Raw genomic sequence first — 14,954 nt, 5'->3', positions numbered from 1 at the left:
CTTCAAAAATTTATAACGCCCGGATAAATAATAATAAAAATAAGAAACTCTGATCAGAGGATTCTGGATTGGATCTAGCACCTAATACTTTGTTAATTGATCGATCGATCAGTAATTTTCAGTTCTGGAATTTTGACAGAATATTTGTTGGTGCGTTTTAGAGGGAAAAATGGATAAATAAAATGTGAATACAAAGTCTCGCGGATGGAATCTCACTTTCGGCGAATCACCGTTACAGCCACGGGTGAATACACCCATACCATCTATATACACAAGCACATAGCGTAGAAAAAGGCGGACAATTGTTGAACGAGTATAAGAGAGAAGGTAGCTTGGAATATATAATACGCCCACTCGGTAGTACACAAAACAAATGCAAATTCTGTGGGCGAGAATAGGCGTGTAACCTGTTGTAGCGCTGAGACATACAACAGTTTAACTGTATTCGCCTCAATCGGTGTAAACCTGTTATATACGAAGATGTTTTCTCGTGGTCCATGGGGTAGAAAACGTAGAGACTGGATTCTTAGAAAGCGAAGCGATTCTTATGATGTTATCCCACGCGAATTGACGGGATGAAAATGAATTTAATAGTCAATAAAGGTTGAGAAAAAAGCCAATCGCTGAGAAATTCTATAATGCAAGTTTCCCGGTGGAGATTAAAAATAAAAAACACGGAAACATCACAGGAAATTCCACATCTAATTCGCTGATAGATTTACGACGAATGAGAAAGATTGAGCAATTACGGAGGAGAGTGATGGCTTTATACTGAAAAAATGGTTTTTCATTAGAAGTAGTTGACCGTGATATTGCAAGTCATAAATTAATTGCGAAATATGAGGATGGAGTGACCATTATTCATAAATTTGAAAAACTATTTGATATAATCAGTAGCGAAGTCGTCGTGCTGAAGGGACAAATGGAGGTGCACGAAAGGTGGACGAAAAAAAAAAAAATGCCGATGAATAGATTGCGTGAGAAACAGCCATTACGAGACATTTAAATATTCCACAGTGCCTGAAGGCTAATACCTGAACCGCACTTATGATCCTCCGTTCATCGACCATTTACATGCGAATTTATTTTTATTTATTTGCCTTTTTTTTTTGTCATATCCGAGAAAATGTCGCCGGATTATTGCCCTGGGATAGCATCAGCGAGCCGTCGGTAATGGGAGACAAAACGTTAATTTGTTTACACCCACATTCGAATGATGAGAAGAAAATAAACGGCTGGAACAAGTATGTGCTCGTATAATAAAAGGCGAGTGTCGCCTTTTGGATCTGAAAGGCCGCGGGCGAATATTTCAGGAGCATTGACTTTTCTCGGCCTCTTATGCCTGTATGACGACTCTTCATTCTTTTCTTTGAGGTTTGCACGCTCGTTCGTGCCTTTTCTCCAAGAGATGCTAAATAAAATTGGCAGTATATCGGCTGGCACAGTAACCTTGTCCCGGAACAACGCCAGGAGTACAATATTCACATCAATTGCATTGCTTTATAGGTTGAATTTTTTCATGGCAAAGGAAACCTTTTTAATACTTCAAATTGACGTTCCTAATTGAGTCATGCTATTAATTAATTAAGTTACTAATTAAATTAAAATGAAACTGACTCGGATCAACTCTCACTAGTCAAACTTTTATTTTTCTTGAAAGGTTCTTCCCTCCCTCGAACACAAGATTGGAATGATAAAAGGTGTTGTCAGTGTGAATTTTTCATTTAATTATTAAGTAAAACATCAAGTAAATATTGAATGAACTTGCCATTGAGGGTTCAACAGATTCGTCAATAATGTTCCCCCAACACATGACGATCTCCCCATCGAGTTGAAACTCATGCACACGTCAAAAAGCTCTTGCAAAAGAAATGATTCCCATCACTCGGTAAAAATCCAGTCAATTTGCTCCCTGATACCGAGAATACAATGAAGAATGCTTCATGCTTGACAGGTATTGGTACACCTCTCGTGAGAAAGTAAAATAGGGCTTCTTCCGTATCCAATGCACGTATGCCATGTGCCTCCCAAGATCCCGGTGATCGGCATCTGAGGTTTCATTCTTCTTCTTCTTCTTCATATTTCCTTTACCGGTAAGATACTCACTCGCGCGTATCATGAGAATTAGGGTTGCAATTATTCTTCCAAGAGAGAGACGAATATCGCATGACGAAGGATTCAACCGAAAGGTCCTGCACCCACGCACACCAAAAGGTTATCTCATAGGGCTGGAAAAATCCATTACTCTTCTTCCCTCCCCATTTCTTCTCCTACTCTTCAAATGTTTTGAATTGGAAATTGTTCCTTCAGACATTTAACATGCAGTCCGACCGGCCAAGAAATCCATGTAAACAAAATAAACGGTACTCTCTGTAAGTCACAGGTAGATCTACCGATAATTTTTGTTCTTTTCGAATTGATGAAATTTCAAGAAATTCCAAACGCAAAGCCTTTCATCAACAACTCGACTCAAAATAAAATTCAGTCATTGAAATAAATGAGCTAGTGTGAAGTGAAAAAAAAAACTACGGGCCTACAAAAAAGTGTAAAGTCCGAGCAATAGTCCGAGGATTATTTACCCGGTGTAATTCGGCGTGAAGAATAAAGCCGACACTCCTTCCAAAGGATAGCATCAGTTTACCCAGATGCTTCGTAAACACGTGGGAGTACAAAATACCTTCTCCATAGTACACGAAGAGAATTAAAAAAAAAACAAAAAATAAATAAATGAAAAAAAAAGGCCGAGATAGAGGACTTGCGATAGACCGAGTGAGGGCCCAGAATCGAATGAAAAAAATGTACAGCTGCTCTTCTTAAATGCTGAGAAGAGGAAAAGGCCCTGGCAACAACAGACTAGGGCGGAGAGAAGGATAAATTCTCTCTATTGATTTAGGGTCGTTTCAAAATCCACGAGTACACTTTGTTTCTTCGATTACCACTGGACGCTCTCTGTACTACAGTTGAGTGAATTTACGGACTGCAATAAACCTTTTAGTCAGGTAGTGGAATTAGGAAACTCTGTACCCCCAGTTTTTACATTCCTGTGAATGCAATTTCCGGAAAACTGAGCATCGAATCAGCTGAGCATAAACCGAGTTTAATCCCATCATTCCACGAACTCAGGAGAGTCCTAATTGATAGCTAATCCTGATTATTATGGCTAAATATGCATATTCATTTGTGAATAATAATACGTAGACCAATATTAGGTAAAAATTACAGAGCGCATCATGCGCTGACGAATTGCGGAAGTGACATAAAAAATTGTCATTACGAGATCGTAATTTTTCTTCCTAATAGCTTCGTTAAACATCTCTGTAATATTGGGGCTACGTTGGCGCAATATCGGTCAAGGATTGGTTTATATTATAAAATTTTCCGGGATTTAGCGCGCGAAATTCAGATTAAAATTAGTAACAATATTCCGGTCGTGGTGAGAAATTAGGAAAACTTACACTGAGGGCATTCCCTGGTGAACACGACCTTTGTTAACTTATTAATCCTTTTGCACATGGAACACAACACTGCGGTGGAATAAACAGACTTCAAATGATGCCCATCCACTGAAATCTCTCATTCTCAATGAATAATTGATGTATCCAAATCACTGGAATCAATTACAACGCCGATGCTTCAATTTACGAGATCATAACATCAATCATCTCTAAACCGATAAATCACACGAATTTCGAAATTCTGTATTTAATTGACAACTAGAAATAACATCGCACAGTCAAACACATTGAACGACTATTTATCACGAATAAAACTATGGAAAAGCACTGAAAAACTTGAAATTATAATTATTATTAGGTTAAAGTTGTGGGAACATGTCGTAGTTGTAAACGGCAGGAGTATAGAAGGGCGACTGGAATAGAAACCAAAATGTCGAAGGGAAAAATAAGGGGGGAGCTCCCTTTTTGGAGAATGAAGAAGTGGGGAAAAGGGGGACAAGAGGGGTAGCAATGACTGCTTTCGAGGGTCGAAAGAGCCCAGAATTCAGTGGATTTGAAGGACGAGGACAGCCGAGAATACATTCTGAGACCAATACACTGTTGGAAAATTACACTTGAAATCTATGTACACTGTTAAAAATTACTTGAATTTTCCGTCAAAGTCATCTGTCATTTATATGAATTAAACGGAAATCTGAATATCCCATTTATTCAATCAAAATAATTCACGTGCATCAAGTGAATTTAATTGATAAGAGTAATTTATTTTCTCAATGTAAAAATAGGAGTTTCGTATTATTTATTAAATAATGGATTGATCAGACATGAACAATAATTAATCAAATTTGATGGAGCCCCAGAAGATGTCTAAAATCAGAAACGTCAAATTTCATATCAGTACTTGGCTGTACATGCCAAATGTCTTAGTCGTTAAAAAATCCACTGAATAAATGATCTTGTGGTTCCCATAATTTTTCATTCCTCCCAAACACTGAAAAATTCCCCGACAGGATGTGATCACGTTTGATGACATTCGAAAAGCCTGGCATACGTGCCCAATGATGCCTCCAGCTGTTCTTTTCTATTTCTATTCAGTACAACGCGAACCGGTAGGCAAACCTAGGCCTTTTTGGGGTCTGGAGATCCTCTACCTGAGGGTATCCCTAAAGGTAGTTTTGAACACAAGGGTAATGTGGTGGAGGACTCATAAATTCTTGTATACAGTGTGGTCTGAAAAACTAGAAGAACATTACTGTAGGAAATTCATTTCATTTTCAATGACGTCAGTTCAATTGGAAATTTAAAAAATAGGCATTTTTCTGAAATCTTATTTTTATCGTAAACACTGACCATCAAATAGAATTAAATGTTTGATAGGTTTACAAGTCGGAGAAGTTATTCCTTGAATTTTCAGCATTTTCGAGGTTTTTAGTGGTGTGTGACCCTGAAAATAGAGAATTGTCTGAATATTCAAGGCTTTTAACTTCAAACTTCAAGTGTCATCGCCTGTCGGTGTATCCGATAAAAATGAGAGAATGTAAGGAAAAATCAATCTGCTAGGGATGTGTATTATAATAGAGAACACGTGAAACGGCTTGTATTACGTCACAAAATCGTATTACCCACGACAAACGAATCCATTAGTGAACCCTATACCCACGTATAAACCGACCTATACGTACAGGCGTGTTACTAATTTAGGCCTTCATATAGAGTTTGCACTCTGTGTACAGCATTGCACCCAATTGCATGAGAGCCACATGTACACATGCAGTACAATGGTGAGCAGTTATACAGACGATTACGTGATGCAAGTCAGGACTGTTTCCGGCCGGATGTATTTTCCCCTTCACTAAAAAAGGATGTCCAAGTCCCATTCTTACTGTGAACAAGAAATGTTCTTCTTGAAGAGAAGGGAAAGGGAAAGAGAGAAAGAGAGAGAGAGAGAGAGAGAGAAGGAGAGAAAAAAAAGGAGAGAGCAGGTGGGGATGAGAATTCACTGCGACTAGTGCAAGTCCGAGGACTTTGATAATCACACGGAGAACAGAAGACCTCAAGATAAGGCGAAAAAACCTCTTAAGAGCAAAAACATGTTCCCATTTATAATTCAATCGGTGTTTATTGACATATTGTTTTTGGGGAAAAAGGACTATTCTTGCACAAAGAGAAAATAGTTTAAACTTTCAGCGATTATTCGAGCTCGAACCCGTAATTTACGAATTTGAAATTGTAATTTACGCGTTTCATCTTGTGATTTATGAGGTCGGGCCTCGTAATTTATGTTTAGATCCTTTTTTTTTTGTCGAAGAGAATTGAAAGGGCAGTGGGAAATGTAGGCGGCCAGATGACCAATGTGATAAAGGAATCGTGATTTTATACTTGGAATGTTCGACGCAGCCAAATGTCAAATCATTTTTTCCATATCAGAAAAAAATTGAGAGTAGATTTGTGGGATTCTATCAAAAAGTGAAATCAATTAAATAGTTCCATACTCTAAAAATATTTTGCATTATATTAAATCTCATTAATTATGGTGGCAATTTTTGGGGAAAAATCGGGTTTACGTTTTTATCAATTTTTTTATCGGTGGGCAAGTGTATAAAAAAATTCATCCTCTCGGTGGAGACCCATTCACCCCCTCTTATATCAACAATTTAACCCCATGGCCAGGATCCCTTCTATTCTACACCTTCTCTTGTAGATGTGTATGTGTTTGCACGGTGGTTTCTCAGTTCAGTAGCCGGTAGTGGTGGAGCAATGAAAAGGGTCCACCATTTACCTTACCCACCTATACGTACCTACAAGCAGATGAGACAACCTCTGTATACATTTACCACTGCTCTGGTTTATACGGGTGGAAAATGACCTCGCATGAGCCACCATCAACACAAAATATCTAGTGAAACTTCGACTCCTCCCTGCCATTTATTTTTCCTCCCGTTGACATTGCGCTTGGAATGATAATGTAATTAAATTTCATGTAAAACTATGTGGAAAATTTATTTTACCTCCACATACAAGCGTCCATGCCAAAAAATGTATAATTCAATTCAGGTTTTTTTATATCGTTCAAGTATGCACGCTAAATTTTAAATACGCATTTAATTCTTTTATTTATTAGTTCCACAGCGATATTTAGAAAAATTATGGAATTATGAGGTTTGCTATTTTTCATAGACGGTTCGAGTTTAAATTATGCAACAGTTTTCTAGAGTTTCCTACAGCATTTCGCTCCACGATTGTGGAAATGTTGGGTAATTTTTATTGAATATTTCTCTCCGTGTAAGGAATAGTAATCGTGTAGTAAATTGGCAGCTTGGAAATTTGTTCCAGAAAATCTGAGTAAAAATTGTACGTGAAGGTTAGGCAGCCATTAGCCATTTTTCGTACAATGTTGACTCCATCTTATATAAATCTTAATCAGATTCCCGTTAAGAATTCCTGAATTGTCACATTGCCACAAGAATAGTATCTATTACGGCAATTTTTTCAACTAATTTCTTTAAAAAAACCTGTCTTCTCAGTCTAGGAAACAATTGTTGAAAACGTGTGTCCATTATAAGGGATGGCTAACTCAGTATCCAAGTGAAGGGGAATATAATGAGATTATCCCTTGTATAAGCTTAAAATATATTTGTTATATAATATATCGTTGGGATTTCTGTGGGTTAAGGGAGATTATGTAGGCAGAACCGTGCGTTGCATTTTTGGGGTAACGAATCAATACACATATTTATATTTCACCATCCTGGTTATGTAGGCACCAGTCCCTTCTATCTATACATATTTATTGAAATGTCTGAAGCTCTTTTCCGAATCACTCTGTTCGTCTAATTGGAATACAATAGTTGCGACCCTCATTACCTTAATCATTACCGTTATGATCATTATTCGCTTGGATATTTATTCCGTTTTCTCTATACGCCGATTTATCGCACTCAAGCCTCTGGACAACTAATCAATTTTAATTACGATAGCAATTTATAAACAACAAAATCTAAACATAAATAACGGAATAAAAAATTAAATTAAGGCATCAAAACCATTAGTTATGAGATTAAAAAGGTAAATTGAAATTCTTTACTTTATGGCTTTTTTGTCAGTATGTAATAAACATTTTCCGTTTTTCCAAAACAGCTCTCATAGAAGTAAAAGCAGAAAGAACTGTACGCAGGTTATTCACGCCCCGTTAAATGTATTTAATTAAAATGTGCATATTCATTAGCATTGAATTGTTGGAAAGTTACTATCGACGATAAATTTCTTGCAACTTTAGAGGCGTATGAAGCACCTAAAACGTTTCTGAGCTTTTCAAGAAAGACACTGGGATGTAAAATTCAACGAATTCCTGGTATCCAAGGGAACGGAACCCTTTCCTTATTGTCGCCCAGTTTGCCTTATCTTAACGGGGACATATCGTGCTAAAATGGCTGCCAGAGACTGATTAAAATTTCAAGCGGGTCGTGAGACCTTGTCAAAGCTCATGGCGCAAAGTCGAGTACTCTAAGTAATTGAAAGTCCGTTTTCAAGCAGTGTTTTCTCATCCCTTGTTCCATTTTTTTTTCTCACTTCTTGTTTTACCACCATCTTCTCCAAGTGTCCGCCGTAGTTAGTGCGATAAATCCACTTTGCGATTTATCTCAATTTCTGATACATAAAGTTGTAAATATTTTCAGCGGTGAAAAAAATTATTGCTGCCCAACATTCGCGTACCTGACATTATAATACCTGATATTATAATATCAACTCAGTCTTTTCGTAGTTCTGAAGCAAATTTTTTTTGAAGTGTTTAAACCACTTGGTTTCTATCATGGCAATGGCTTTTACAACCCTATAATCCCGATGCCGAATTGAACGAAGGGACACACTGGAAGACAGGATGGGGAGAATTGTCTAGGGCCTCTAGGCTGTAGGAACTCTGAAACCTCAAAGGATATCAGAATGAAAAAATAAGAGAGCGCACGAGAAGGTACAAAAGAAAAATAAATTTTTTTTTATTGCTTCTCAGTTCCTTTAGAGATGTATAAGAATGAAATCAAGGGGCATCGTAGCACAGGGTCAATTTACGCATAGGGGAGTCCTCCGGATGCTGACGTGGGTGGTCCTTATCTTACTAATGGTCTTCCGCAATTTTTTTCGCTTCGTGAGTTTTGGATTGACAAAATTTCTCTCATTCACGCTCCTCAATCATTCGAACAATTCAACGAATACGATTTAAATTCACTGATTTTTTCGAGACAATCAGCTGTTAATGACAACTGGGGACAAGACAAAGGAGATGTACACATCTAATCTCCGAACACCCACTTGACTCCGAGATATTGAAACCCATTTTGCTCGGATATTGAATTGAGAGGTCATTCTTTTTCGAATCGTGGGGCATGCTCGTAGATTCCACAGCGTTATCAACTCCCTCGAGACCAGTCAACTCCCACTCCCTCTTGAACCTCGTCTACCTCTAATAGAACCCACCCCCTTTGCGCATTCACCGAGCACGACTATCCGTTCACGGCTCGCCGAATCCCGGTGGTATTTCGCATTTATAAACATTCTCCACGTCTCGTCTGGCTGCAAGTATAATCACATTTTACCCCATCCTGTATTTTCCTCAGTGAGGACCCAGACATTCGTAAAAATTAACTTAACCATGATCTAATCGTCGAATCGCTTTCAATTTTAAAAATTATATCTAACTTGAATAATTGACGTAAACAAATTGGCCCTGATCAGGCGCCCCTGGTTGAACCTTGGAAAATTTCAGTGAGGTTCACCGTAATCAGGTATACACCGGAGAGGAGAACCGGCCAGAGCATGTTTGACAAAATTTCTACTCAGTTTGGAGAGACTGAGTTCCTCGTACACAACGCTCACCCTATCCTGGCAACAAGTCTACATCATGCGGCCAACAATTACTAACCTTGCATAACATCCGACTGAGTCCCTCACAATGCAACATTGTTTTCAGTTATCGGGTGCGTTCCGCATCGGATACTTTCGCCGGTTGGCTGTCAGACTCACTATCGTCAAGAAAACGAACCGATCGTGACAAGTGAATCGTCTCAAACTCATCCATTTAAATAATTCACTGTTTTAATTTTGAAGATTCATTTCCTCATTCCAACCGCAAGTACAGTGTTAACAACTCCAGTGGAACATATTTGAGTTGCAAAATAGGAACTGCGTAAAGGAATCTGCCAAACCCTTATCTATTGAGCAATCCATCTTACCAGTTTAACAATGTAAAGGCAAACGACATCATCTTGACCAACTCTCTTCTCTGCGTGTCTATAACTCGTTCCTGGTTGGATCGAAAGGGTAACACCGAGATGAATATCTTCTGTGCTTACTCATAAAAGATAGATGATCGATACGGTTTACTCCTTGCGTAATCATCCACTACGATTCATAAGAATATGAGAATATTGATCCGACATGAGAGATATGGAATGGAGAGCAGAGTATCGCCCTATTCTCGCAATAGACAGGCTAACCCCCGTAACTATCAAGTTAGTAATAATAGAACTCCAGGAAACCATCGGAGAAGCGAAAGACCGCCATTGCACAAAGTGGCTCGTTCATGATGAAAGCCGGCGCGAGTCAACTGCACAATGAACTCGATTGACTATTTATAATCTCCAGAGTGTGACATACCAGTTATTTGTCAGACAATACCACAAACCTGACGTTATCATGACAAGATTGACGGATTATTGTCGCAGACCTGTGGATTTAAGGCCGCAACCTTTTGGGCATTGGCCTGATGGAAAACGGTGTTACAAGCCTAATCAGTGTGCCTGATTGAATCCATAACTCGTCAGGAGCTGAGTTTAATCTTAATGTGCAGTTTGTTGAGAGTCAAGGGACTGAAACAGATGATACAGGGAAGATTAGATAGAATTTCTTCTGGTTTCATCGATGATACCGTAGATGTTTTACCCTTTTAAACGCGCAGGTCCGGGGCTCACGGTGCTGCCCGCACTCGGCAAGGTCAACGCACCTCGGCCAAGGACACATTCTACACAACACACACACTGTCACAGTACTATTCGGGCCCTACCATGTTGAGGCTTTCTCATGTGCTTACCAAACTCAACTAGCCAAAACATGACAATTTACCATCAATCAGAGAGTCCTGGAATCAGAGAGATCTAGAGAATTACTGTATACCAAAATTAACTGTAGTAACTGCGCTGATACCTGAATGCATTCAACGGTCACGAGAAGTCCCGGATCAGAAAAATATATTTGATATATTTTTAATCCATAGTCAGTCGTCAATAGAATGAACATACGGGAATACCTTTGAATGCCGAAGAACCGCCCAGAACAGGTGATCGAACCGCAAATAAAAATACGAAGGACATATTGAATTTCTAATTTATGTTAATTTAATTGTAGACTTTTGGTGAAGTCAAATTGATACTAGCAAATTTTGCTTCGATATTCAAATGAAATTCATGAAATACTCCGTAAACAGCGATTTAAGTGTGGCTTTGAGAAATATACAGGAAAAAAGCCACAGCTGACTGAACTTGGAACGATTACATGAGATCATTGAATTTCCGATTGCGTAGAAACTGCATGCAACGTGATTTTCGTAATTTTCACTTCTCAAGTGAAATTTCACGATTAGAGATCGCATTGTACCGTGGAATATGATTGTCAATGAAATTTTTACTCATTTCACGAATGATTGCATAAGTGCACCGTATATTTTTTTAATTAACTCTACGGGTTTTAAATGTAATGAATTCTACAAAGCTTGAGAGATCACGAATTAAACTGCACCCATCAGACTGTAGTAATCCGCCAAGTACTCTAATAAATGTATGACGTTATAATTTGATAGAATCAAAGAAAATTGACGTAGATTTATGCCGTGATGTTGGACGTCATTGGCACACGAGAGACGGCTTTTTAATCAACTCACTTCATATAATTCACGTTGGCAGAGTAAAACGAGAGGAAAATAAAGACTGAGGCGGTGAAACGGGAAGAGGGAAAGACCTCTGACAAACTGCATCTCCGTCCAGCATCATGAGTATGAATAATGTAATGGATGAGGTTGAGCAAAGAAGAACGTTAACTAGAAAAAAAAAACGAACGAGGGATTGAAGCAGGATGGTGAGATTCCAAAGTCACAAGCCAGAGTGCAACGAATAGATGAACCAGAAGCACCATTCGACCTATTCCACTCCACCTAATCGAAAAGATAAATATTTGAGATGTATAATTCAATAAGACCGATATCAAAGAATAATAAATCCAGGAAATATCAGTCGTATGCCGTGGATTTCATCGAATGGTTAATTTAATGCAGCAGGAAAAAGATAAAGTCATTTTATATCTACAATATTGAGTCAAGGAGATAACTCAAGAAGATAAAGATTAAACTGGGATATAAACTGTGGAGAATGAAAGCTGAAACGAAAGGCAGGAAAATGTGTGAAGAATAGGGGAGTCAGGATTTGAAACCTGGATGGGTCTTTGCCATTTTTTTCTTCTTCTCTCGAATCTTCTATCCCACTTCTTCAACTTCTTTTGCCTCGCCTTCGTTGGCCTGGCTGAGGTAATTGCACCCTACCAAGGCCGACAGCTGATGCAGCAGCAGAACCACCACACAGCTGTATTCCACGTAGAAGCCAGTCCATTTCCTGCTCTGTGTTGGAAAGGATAACTCGCGTGCGTGAGCAGGTAAGTGAGTATACTTCTACGTAGTACCTGTCCTGGCTCGTCAGCTCGTGTGTACGTATCGAGGAAAATACCCTGGTTCTCAAGTTTACGCAGTGCAGATCATGTAGAGTACAAATTAAATGTCTCGTCTGATTGAAATGCATTTTTTTTCCCACTCAGTAGAGGCATGGCATTCATCGAACCTGACATTTCCTGTTTTTCAATCTAAATATAATTACGACTCATTGGATTTGAGTATTCAAGTAGATTAAGTACTCCCTAAATCGGTCATAATCCGAGTGAAAAATCCTGATAGAAAGGCGTTACGTGCCTGATCATCGACTGGATGGAAACGAAGAATGCGAGCTTGGGATAAAAAAGCTGGAGCTCCCTCAAGAGTGTAAGATTATGATTGAGATCATCGCCAAGCTATTGGTGTCCTCATTCTCGTCCTTGTACCCTTGAACACCTGACGATTGAAAGGTAACAGGTTGCCGACAGGTGGCGCACAAAACATTAAACATATGCAGGGTTTAATCCCAGTGTTTAAGATCTACCACAAATGAGATCAGGTACAAGTACGATATCTCGACATTATTTCGCACTTTCATCTATCTAATGCAGATAGATAAATGCCTCATTGTCGCTCGATTAACATTCGAGGGAGATTAAATAAAACATTGAAGAACGGGAATTAATGAAATGATTGATTCAAGCGGAAGTCATAAAAATATTATGAATAAATAGGTAATCTGAGACGTATCATGTTGCTTCTTTATTCATTCCTTTTTCTCACCTCACTTTCGTTGACATTCTTTGAACGTCTTGGATAACGCCATCACCTTCGGCACGTGGACATATATTGAAATGTCTTTACGTGACTCGATCCATTACAAACTCGTTGTTTGTCTGATGGCAAATGCGAATAAAATGATAGAGTTCTCCTTTTCTGCTTTCGCCGTGACAAAAAATACATAAATACTGTGCACTTTAGGGCAGTCAGATGTGACCTACATTACGCTCTAGCAGGTGTTCGGATCTTTACTGAATTATTACATTTCAAGATCCTTCGAAGTGATTCGAATTATGCCCTTTCAAATTATCACCCTCAATTCACATAGCACGCGTGACAAATGCTATTTCCGGGTAGATTCTAAACTTTTTTTTTTTAAGTCTATTTGTTTTCAGATCCCGTTATGAGTGCGACCCCAGGCCTTTTTTATCAGTCCGATTGCTGTATCGACGGTACATATTTACCTATTTTCACTTGATTAGATTGTACCCACGTATCAGTTCACAGAACCCCGGAAAAGCCTTGCAGCCATTCTTATCCGGATCTGTTAATTTTCAAGCGGCTAACCACTTCATGGAGAAGTACTAAAAATCTTCACTGCAGCTCGTAATCCGCCACTGACATTATCTACGTAGATAATTCAAAGATAATGTTTATCAGTCGTCATAATTACTCCAAAACAGCTCAAATGCATCAAACGTAAAAATTGCTTCTTGAGAATTTTTGTATTCAATCGTGACGTAGTTAAAAAGTCTCGATTAAAATAAAAAAAAGGGCTAAAGTTAAATTGACAACGTTACAAAATATCCACGTGGAATAACGAGTTCTGTATCTCGGCAAAAAATTTTCAGTACGATTAAGTTAACTCACACTTTACACTTCATAATGTGTAAGAAAAACGTAAGAGTGAGAAGTTGAGCGCCTATATTTATCCATGCGAAGTAAACTGAGTAACTAAAACTTGAGATGTTTCTTCCAATATGAAAGACGCGACGAGACTGAACCATGTATGGGGCCCATGGGATATCTCACTATGCAAGGGGGCGTCATTTATTTTTGTCTGTGGCCTCGTACCCCATGGGTTGTCAGTTCTCTATACGTTAGTCGTGTTGGTATGTACCACCCTGAGATTACAGACGCCTTGAAAACACGCGATCTGAACCGAATAATTACCAGTTAAAAGAGTGGAGCAAATATCATAAATATTTACAACCACTTTAATCTCCTATCTTTTCTATTTAACGGACGAACCCTTGAATCTGCCTTGAATCAGCCAAAGGTTGAATGAATAATAACTACAGCACAACTCTTACAGAACTCGACGAAACAGGGGTGACATCCCAAAAAGATCGATACCAACCTGCAACAGAAAAATAAAAAATTGTCAGATAAGTACAGAATTGCTGAGGAATATTTCATGACTCATGTGCGCATTTACACACAATCATGAATCTTCAACACTTAAAAAATGGGTCAAGATGTTTCTAGGGGTCACGAAACGCCGACATCTGAAAATTCTAGATAATATTAATTGCATTAAATTCCTCCTTGAACGACGGGAAGTTGAAAAATCCATTACCCCATGTGGAAATGATTGTTGATATTTAAAAGAAGAATGTAGTGAACCACGTAATGCTTTCCAAGAGCAAAAACAAGTAGTTATCATACGGGTCGTTAATTTTAATTTAGATAAACTTGGAAGCCCGCATGTTAAACAACACGCATTATGGTACAAGAAATTCCAATAAACAGTAGTGAAGATCTATATCTAATAAAATATCTGAGCCCACATGAGCCGTTGACGTCTCATAAATAATTAACTGGTGACATGTGAGTTGGTCTGGCGTAAAAAAAAAAATGAATTCAATGAAAATAGTTTGACGGGTTGATTGTGGAGAGAGCAACTGTTGGGAATAATGAAGAGGGTAGAATAGCAAAAGTTCCTCGACATTTAAGAATTTATTACAGTGAACGAGTGTCGCGTGTCATGAGTGCTGCTGCCATCGCTGGCAATCTACACGATACTGACAACG

General features: G+C 38.5%; 1 protein-coding gene and 1 long non-coding RNA gene across 2 annotated transcripts in view; one reads left to right on the top strand and one right to left on the bottom strand.

Annotated features, from left to right (window-relative positions):
• The window catches only part of LOC105268703 (AE binding protein 2 jing), a 56,565-nt gene that overhangs the window by 16,101 nt on the left and 25,510 nt on the right, over window positions 1–14,954 (bottom strand). The window lies entirely within an intron of this gene.
• The window catches only part of LOC105268700 (uncharacterized), a 37,453-nt gene that overhangs the window by 20,791 nt on the left and 1,708 nt on the right, over window positions 1–14,954 (top strand). The window lies entirely within an intron of this gene.

Source organism: Fopius arisanus, unplaced genomic scaffold (assembly GCF_000806365.1).
Source record: "Fopius arisanus strain USDA-PBARC FA_bdor unplaced genomic scaffold, ASM80636v1 scaffold00060, whole genome shotgun sequence".
In the NCBI taxonomy this organism is placed as follows: Eukaryota; Metazoa; Arthropoda; class Insecta; order Hymenoptera; family Braconidae; genus Fopius; species Fopius arisanus.
This window is presented reverse-complemented; position numbering and strand designations above follow the sequence as displayed.